We start from the raw sequence: 7,680 nt of genomic DNA, 5'->3' as shown, positions 1-7,680 counted from the left end.
AGTCATGTTTATTTCTTTTAAAATTAAATCTAGCAAAGCTTTTATGAAAGTCTGGAAGACGCGACATACTAAAAGTATCTTTCTTCTTGCAAGCATTAAATTTTATTGCAAGCAAATACTTCTACATTGGCTTGCATTTTAACACCTACTGATGATATGGTTGAGGAGGAATAAACATTCCTTTATAAATAAGTTGAAATTATCTTTGTTCCTAAGACTGAAATAAATCTGTAGATATTGTAAAACTAATTCAGATTATTAAATCTATTGTCTCATCTTGACATCTACCTATTACTTATGCTTACAGCTTCATTAGCATTAAGAACAATTGAAATATATCACATTGCAGTCTGGAAAGTTAAAAATGCCCCTCTTGTCTTAAAGGATAAATGATGTAATGCTTATTATTGTAAGGCCCATGCTAATCACTACAGGTAGAAAGTGTCATGTCAAGCACTTCGAAATCATGATTACAGTCATGATTATTTTTACATTTGGTCAGGTTAAAGCAGCATGAAGGGACTCATGCTGATTTTAATCATTCCAAAGACTGGTTCAAACACATTAGTATTCATGATCTTCCTATATCTTTACTTTTCTTCATATTTTTAGGATTGAAGGCGTAAAAAAAATCAATATATCTGGAAAAAAAATTCAAAGATAGGCATTGGAGAAATGGTTTGGTTCATGTAGGAATCAAAACACATTTTGAATTCACATCTGAAAGGAAAAACACATGTATTGTGTAGAAGTCTAGAAAGAGAGGCACAAAGATTGAAGCATTTTTCCCTCTGATGCGTAATGTTCTTGTCCTCTTTGGGAACAAATAACTTGGATATCCTGCTTGTTACTTAATTAAGTTCAGTGAGAGTGATAAACAGGAAAACAGCATTCAGGAATAAGGTTGCATACAAACTCTAATTTAATATTAAAAGAAACATTTAAAGAAAGTAGCTGAATTCATACTGTACTACTAGTTTGAGCAGCTGAGCGTCAGCATGCATCTTACCTAACAGATGAGGCTGCTCAAGTTCAAAGCATCCTCACAAGCAGAAAGTCTCTCAAGGCTGACAGCTAAGTAGACAGGAATTTGGTTAGTAGCCATGTTTGATCTATGCAAGCACATATATTGAAGATGATCACAGTGATTTGGAGGAAAAGGTGGGAATAGAGCAAAGATATCCTGGTTCTCAATCTAATATCATATCAGGTATAGGTGTCTATAGTGTCTATAGGTCTAGGTGATGTTTAAATGCCAATGTATTGATAGAATTAATTTTTATAAGGATATTGGCACAAAATCAATGTAGATATGTCATGGTTTAGCCCTAACTGGCAGGTAAGACCATGCCTGGAGAAGACAGAGAAAAAGAGAGGAAAGAGAAAGGAAAAGCAACCCTGTGGGTTGAGATAAAGACAGTTTAATAGAATGAAAAGAGAAAAGGAAAATAACAGCAATAATAATGACACAAGTTACTCTCACCACCTGGTGAATTGGTACTTTCTTGAACAGTGATCAAAGATTCCCCCACCCCTGGCCAACACCTTTCTTACTTTTTATACATTTATATACTGAGAATAACATCTATGGTACAGAATATTTCCTGGACCATTCTGTTGTTCTATCTAGGCTTCTTCTCAGCTTCTTTGGGAAGCTGTAAAGAGTCCTTGAAAAGTATAAGCATCTAAACGAGTATGCATTATTGACATTCCTTTCACAGAAATCACAAGAAGGAAAATTAGCTCTTTCTCAGCTGAAACAAGGACAACATACAAATATTCATTCTTTTTTTTTTGCTGCTTCTTTTTTTCCTAATTAAAAGGAAGTGACCATTTTCAAAATGTATTGGAAAATTTTACAGTTATATAAATACATTTTCTGGGTTTTATATTCTAAATTTTATTGGGAAGCTAAAAAGATGCTAATAAAAATGGATTTTAAATATGGACATATTAAATGGCAGCCAGTTCTATCCTGAAATGATTGAAATCAACTCATGCTCACCTCAGAAGTTAGGTACCAGGTATGATTTTTACTATCCTGAGTGACCATTCTTTGGTGGCTGAAACCTGCAGTTTGAAGACAACAAAGAATGAGCTACAAAAAACGAACACTGCTCACATTCATGTCCTCAGTATATTTCCTTTTTCCATTAATCTGTCTAGCCAAATACCTGGGAAACTATCTTTTTTTTATCCAAAAATATCACAGAATGGTTTGGCAAACTACTCAAATCCTGTCAAAAGTGTTTATTTCAAAAGTTAAATATTAGTCACAGAGTACCACAGATTTTTTTGTCCTAATATTAAATAAAAAGGTCATACAGGAGCAGTATTTCTTCCAAGAATTAATATAATGAACTGACCTTGAGCTGACATGCATTAGATCATAAAAATCTCTACTGTAAGGGCGGGGGGAAATAGGTGTTTTATCAAATAGTGTGATTAGTAAAAGAAACATTTTTGTTTCAAACCCATGTATATTTTTTTTAACAAGTTTGAGCAGCAATTTAAAATTAGATTGAAAAGATCCAATAAACAATTATATTCATGTCATATCAGAAATATTTCAGAGTATGCTGGGAGTTATTCTCATTTTGTAATCAAGGCTTTATCCAGACTTTCCAGTTTTAATGACTGCAAATGAATTGACTTTTGTCATACTTACCAGGAGCAGCTCACAGAAAGACGAGGCAGAAAAAACTGTAATATTAATTTTTATGCATTTGCCAAAATATTGTGTGTCTAGTACATGACTCAGTGATCAAATTGAAAAAACCTTTTCCTTTAAAGTCAGCTAAGAACTTTGTGTATATATATGTCCTTTACTCTGGTATTTGTGGGCTTGCTAATAAAAAAGTCATTTGTAGCCTGCATGTGTTGAAGGAAACATTCTTGGTTTGATAAATGGCATCAGTGAAATTTTGGGAGTGCAAACCAGGAGCACAGGTAGGTTGGAACAAAGTTCTTTTGTGTGCATAGCTAGGGCATGGGGAAGGTATGCCAATAAAAGCTTTTGGCTTGTCCCGTGATCTCAGTTAGACCAGAGCAGGTGGCATACAGCTTTGGTGTGGCAGTCAGATTTTGGCATTTCAAAATAAAAATAGTCTTCCTAGTAATCCAGTGCTGGCACCACTAAAGTATATTCAGGGATCTGGTACAAGTCAAAATGACACAGTGTCTCACAAGGGAGGTAAATGCTGTACCTTCTTAAATGCTACTGAATGTAGTACATTTTTCTGTATTGATAGCCTTTAGCAACAGATTATTTTGAAACATAGCTGCAAGACTGTGACCACATATCCAACAGGACAGGAAGACAGGATATAACTTGGAAGCCTGCCTGGTCTTCCTCCAGTCAAATTTTATTCCCTGCTGTGGTAGGAAACAGCAGCTCCTCAAGTTCTCCCTGCTTTTCTACCTCCATGTTAAAACTAAGATTTTTAACCACAGAACTGTGACCAAAAAGCAAAGACCCTTTTAGTGATTATGAAAGTTGCTCTTGTTAGTTTCTTTTGCTTGTGCCAGTTTGTGTTTAATCTTAAATAACTCTCCTGTTTTGCTCATATCTTCTTCTCTTTATATATTTATGAGTAGAAATTATTTCCTTTATTCTGTTTTTCTGTTAAGAATCTCAGCTTCTGAAGTGTCCTCATATATGACAGGTTCTCTTTCTTCCCTGATATCCCAGAGGCCATTCTTTGAGCCTCCTCTGGCTTGAATTAATTTTCTTGAAGAGAGGTCTGCCCACAGAGATTTTTTGGTCATCATATTCATTCAGATATTGGATGGTAATTCCTGTCTTCCTCTGTAGCGATGTTGATTGCTCATACCTACTGGTCTACATCAATGTGCTCTTAATTAGGTTTGAAGTTTCTCATAAGAACTTTAAGTCAGATTCTTCTAAAAACTATAAACTGATAAATTCCCTTAAAAGCCTTTTTTCAGCCAGATACTATCTTCCTCAATCACTGTCTTCCTTGAGCCATCCCTTTGTTAAACATTCGGTTACTCTGCTAATCCCTGTCTTCTCCAGTTTCATAAGGAATTTCCTTTGTGCCATTGCATTAAATCCCTTATCAAAGTACAGAGACACAAAAGCTGCAACATTTCTTTTGGCTTGGAAATGGGTTTCCTTATCAAAGAAGTTACCTCTTCAAACATCTCTAAGAAGATTTGTCTTTGGGAAACATATGTTGAAGTTTACTTCATTTATTATTGTCTCATGTCTTTGATTATTCTCTAAATCCACATCTCCTTCTAATATCTGCATGCAATTGAGAAATATATCTAAATTGTTCTTTCTTTCTTTTTCAATAGTCCCATTAGAAATTGTAATTTCTAATATGACTGTTTTGTTAAATAGTCCTTGGTATTGGATCTGTGGTTTCATGTGCCAGTTTTTTTAGGATTCTGAAATGAGTTTTTTCTGACTTCCCAGTTTGAGAACATTTTACCTCTTTAGATTTTGTTGCTACTCAATGTTTTAATTTTCACATTCTCATTTTCATTTGTCTTTGATTCTGTACACAAACATAATTATTGTCCCTGAAACGTGACTTTCAGTATTCATTTATCTTTGGGTCTGTGACTGGGTTATGCTAATGTTCAAAATCAGTGTGCTGTACAGCTCTTCTCCCTTTCTGGTTCTTCAGTCTTTATATGGCAGAAAAAGAGAAGTTGCTTTAATTTACTGTAGCAATATGGAAATTCAGTGAAGTACCAGCTAATCTCTGATTAGTGGTGGCTATGAATAATGAGACATTTTTTATTACTTCCCATTCTTTTCTTCTTTGTTAGTTCCAGTAATTACATTTCTTCTCTGTCACACACACATATTCAGCCTTAGCATCAACTTCAGACCTTCTTTCTCCTTCATTCTTTCTAAGTTCTGACAGTTTTACTCCTGTATGAAAGATTTTATCCATTACTATTGAAACCTTTTTTTCACAGTCTAATTTTCTGTCTCTACTATTTCCATATCCTCCTCCCTGGTTGTCCTGACTTGTCTGCCTATGATCTGAATTAATCTAAAGGAAGGGTATTTTCTGATCCCCTCTAGATGTATTTCACACTGCTCTTGTCTTCAACTCTACATAATTTACTAACCATCTTCTCTGCATCACATCTTGTTTTCTTTGACCTGTCCTTTCCATTTTTGTTGTCCTATCTCTTTTACAGGTTAGTTTATTTTTAACCCTTAGCTATTTTTTCTTTTTTTTTCCACACTTCTCTCCACAAATCCAGAGCTTCTCTTTCAGGTCATTGTCTTAACTGTAGCTGAAAGATCTCAACCATTTTTTTTGGTGGCAATAATAACAGTGACACTATGATAACATGAACTTCAATACAGGCTAGTTGCCTTAGAACATGTCTGAAATCACTAGTGGGTCTAGAGGTTTGCACTAGAGTCTATGCTTTCATATGTGATTTCTACCACTATCTATATTGGCTACATTAGAGCCTCTATGGATAGAGAAAAATAAGTTTCTTTTTTTCTCCGTATGTTACAGACAAAGGAAGCATATAATAAAATTTCTCCTACCAATATATTTCTTTCCTCCTCTTCTTTAAGTGCTCATAAATATCACTTGTAAAGTCATGAGATGTGAAATGTTAGAGTATGACTCTGCAAGAACTGGGTGGGAAATGTATCTGTACACCATTTTTTAAAAAATGCTTCATAATTAACAAACGAACCTACAGACCTTTTCAAAAGAAAAGATACTTCTCAACCCTCAAATAGTCATAGGGATCGGGAATATCGCCTCCCTAACTAAAATTGATTTGCATGACATATGTGAGAGACCTGAATATGCAGCACCCATAAACCAGGTGATTAAGATGGCCAACAGGTAATAGATTAGGGAGCACTAAATTTTATTTCTGCATTGAACAATGAAGAAAAACAAAACTTTTAAATAGCATTGAATCAACACTCCACATTCAGTCCCGAATCTAATTTTCCACAGATCAATGCCCTTATCTCATGTCTATGACTATAGACATAGAGTAAATATTTACTTCTTTTCTCTCCCTCTCTCCCTCTGTCCTTCCCTCTGCCTCTGGAAATATGAAATTATTTATGAAAAATGGGACAGCACCACCAACATAAACTGCAGAAAACTCACCCAAGAAAAAACCCAAATCATATTCATACAGTGATTCAAGTCCTTGGTCTGAAATACGCCAGACAGTCTTCCACGTAAGTCTTTATTCACTTAACCAATAGGTCATTGGTAATCCCTCCTCCTCAGTTTCTCTCTCCTTCACTTCCTCCTTTCTTATCTTACTCTGGTACTCATTTTGACAAACATTACGTCTTGGCTCAAGGAAGACTTTCCCTGAAAAAAATGTTATTGACATCATTATGTTTCCTTGGAAAGGGTCAGATTTAACTAACTGATGTTTTCTGTCAAAATTATTTTGGTAGAAAATCCCCAGCCAGAAATAGTGAGAATAACTGAATGGGACTATTGTCAATGAAATTTACTTACATGATTTAGGATTGTCAAACCTGAGCTGTTGGGTGTTTGTTAACTTCAGGCAATTTCCTGAAAAATAGTCATATTAATTTTTAATTTATCAAGTCAATTAGTTAAGTGAATTATTTTTTTTTTTTAAAGTTATGGTTATATTGTAAAGAACTCAGATTAGGAAAGGTCATGATTGCGTTTTACACTTGTTATGTTGTTCTGGTATATATTATCCTATATGTATTAATTACCATGTAGTCTTATTTATTCCATGCCTCTCTTTGTGCTCATTTACTGAACAGCTAATCACCATTGTGTATACAGTGTGCAGTGTTTACCATGTAGCCTAAGTTAAGTTGCTGCACAAATGTAGGAGCTGCAGTAAATTATTAAATTCAGTATGTGCTTTGTCACGGCATTCCTCCCTATTGCATTTATTCACTAATTTTTACAATGTGCCTTGATAGGTTGGTGGCTGAGGGAAGTGGGAGAAGGTCAAAAAGCTTGAAGCTGGTGCATACACTAAATCAAACTAATCTATTAATTTGGGGTCCCTATTAGCTTTTTTTTTAAGCATATACCATGATATAGCATTATCACTGTTCAAAGCACATTAAGCACATCTGCTTATTCTGCAAATTTCACACCATAAAATAAGGAGTTGAGATGTAACATTAGCACAGAGCTCTGTAATGTATGTAATGAGTATGTAATGAGTATGTAATGAAGTTGATTGAGTTCAGTGACTGAGTCATGACAAATTTGGAAAACTTAAATATGTGATTGGGTAAGACAATGTCATATTGAGATTGCACAGGATACGTAAACACTAGAATTTCCTAATGTTATATGTCCTTATTTTGGAGCCCCAATTCTGGTCAATGGGACAGGACAGAAGGTCTCCATATTGATAATGAACTGGTAGAATATGTAAGACTAGTGATCACTTTTCACAATAATAGGAGATAACCAGTGAAATCCTTCAGAGATCTGTGAAAAAGCCAGTGCTGTTCAACATAAATGATTTGGAATGGAGGACAAATGGCAAAGTGACAAAATTTGCACACCCTCCTTTCAGGTAGTTGTAGAGAGCAATAAGGTCTCCGCTCAGCATCCTCTTCTCCAGACTGAACAACCCCAGCTCCCTCAGCCTCTCCTCGTAAGACTTGTGCTCCAGACCCCTCACCATCTTTGTTGCTCTTCT

This window comes from Calidris pugnax, unplaced genomic scaffold, assembly GCF_001431845.1.
Source record: "Calidris pugnax isolate Ruff unplaced genomic scaffold, ASM143184v1 scaffold44, whole genome shotgun sequence".
NCBI lineage: Eukaryota > Metazoa > Chordata > Aves > Charadriiformes > Scolopacidae > Calidris > Calidris pugnax.
This window is presented reverse-complemented; position numbering follows the sequence as displayed.